The following is a 1,903-nucleotide window of genomic DNA, read 5'->3' on the forward strand; positions in this document are numbered from 1 at the left end:
CTGTGTTAGCAGACGGTCTCCAGTGCCTTCTCAGCCCCCATGTTTTGCTGAAGCAAGTGGCCGGGCTGAGGACACATCACAGATCTGTGTTGTTTGAAGCCCCCGAGTTTCTGGTGGCTGTTACGGCAATAAATCGGCTGCCAGCTGCTGAGAGGCAGGCGTGTCGTCCCCGGGCCTTCGAGGTTCCTGCCCAGCGCAGGAGCTCCCGGAACACGGCTGCCCCAAAGAACAGGTCTCTGACCCCGCCCCTCCAATATGTCCCCCACATTGCCTCAGAGAGATCATTCTGAAATGCTGATTTACTTGTGTCACTTTCCTCTTTAGACTTGTTGGTGGCTCCTTATCATTTTAAATAAAAATCCAAACTATTCTGCCTAGCCATCAAGGAACGTCCCTGTCAAACTGTCATGCCAGGCTCTTCAGGGCACTGCTGCGGACCCCCTCCCACCCTGGGCTCCAGCCACTCCCATCGGCCACCCTCCCAGCTGCCCCTCCTTGGGTCAGAGCCCCTGCACCTGCGGGCGCCCCTCCCGAAGACGGTCTCTCTTCTTGGCCGGGTGAGTTCCTACTCACCCTTTACAGCCCCCTCTCCTGAAGCCCTCCCACCTCCTCCCAGAGCCCGAGCCTGAGGTCAGCCCACCACTGAGCTCTCCTGGTACCTTACAGGCCATGACGCCACGCATCACACTGAATTAGAACTATTTTTTAAGCTCGGCCCCCTTTCTTGGCTGAGCTGTCTCTGCAGAACTTGACACACTTTCTCCTTCTTCATGTCCTTTTCTTCCCCCCTCTTTCTGCCTGGAAAACACGGCTTAAGGAGTAAACGCAGGGCATTACTAACAACACCCAGGGCTGAAGTGAGGCTCTCGCGGGTCAGAGGGCAGCAAAGCCAACTGCTGGAGCGGGTGCACAGGGCAAGCTCCGCAGACGCGTGACGTGTGAACGCAGGGAGGTCTGCAGTCGCCCGAGAGCGGATCTCATGTTGCTGATGTTGTCCCCTCACTGTGAGGGCCAGGCCAGGGACCCGAGAGACTTCCTCTTTCTGTTGGATAGAGCCACCTACTCTGTCAGAACGTTACCGAGTGACCTCTCCTGAGACTTTGTTCTTCAAGACCCAGCATGTAAACTGCACTTCCTTCCTGTTCCTAAAATATGAAATGATGGGACAGGCTTGACTCAAAGGCCCTCTCCGGCTCTCCTGGGCTTGCCAATTGTGACCACTCAGACACAAGCCTTGGTATCCAAACCACAGAGAAAACGGCTTCTCAATTTCATGGAAAGGGCCGCCTGGCTGGCTCAGTCGGTAGAGCGTGTGACTCCTGATCTCGGGGTCGTGAGTTTGAGCCCCACGTTGGGTGTAGTGATGACTTAAAAATAAAATCTTAAAAAAAAAATTTTTTTTTCTCACCACTTATTTTGTCCCAGGTGGGGAGGGGGGCACAGATGTCACACACACCCCGTTATCCAGAGAAGGAGGCAGGGGAAGGTGCAGATAGTATTCCTGACTCCTTCCCCCTTTAAACTTACAATAAGAGCAGCCTTAAGTCAGAGACAGGCCGATGTGGGTGGGGATCCCTGGAGAAGGGGCCTATGCAGCGAAAACTGTGTAGCCAATATCCGAAACTAACAGCAAATGACTCAGTTTCAATTTAAATGAACTGTTGACACCACATTTCAACATGAGGGCTGGAGTTGGCCAAGTTCACATTTAGATATGAAAAGCAGGAGTACATCTTTTCAATCTATCTCTTATCAGTTCATGGTTGATTCCAGACGGTGAAAAAAATATATACGTATATAAAAAAAAAAAAAAACCACCGGCTCAGATAATAGCTGATCCATGGCTTTGGGGTCTCCGGGCTTGGGTCAGAGCCAGTCCAACTGTGCAGAAATCTGTTATTCG

General features: G+C 52.3%; 1 non-coding gene across 1 annotated transcript; it reads left to right on the plus strand.

Moving 5' to 3' along the window:
• Nucleotides 1-1,285: 1,285 nt before the first annotated feature.
• TRNAR-CCU lies at nucleotides 1,286-1,358 on the plus strand. Its single transcript has one exon. It is a non-coding gene; the product is annotated as a tRNA-Arg (tRNA).
• The last annotated feature ends 545 nt before the right edge of the window (nucleotides 1,359-1,903 follow it).

Source organism: Zalophus californianus, chromosome 10 (assembly GCF_009762305.2).
Source record: "Zalophus californianus isolate mZalCal1 chromosome 10, mZalCal1.pri.v2, whole genome shotgun sequence".
Taxonomy (NCBI): domain Eukaryota; kingdom Metazoa; phylum Chordata; class Mammalia; order Carnivora; family Otariidae; genus Zalophus; species Zalophus californianus.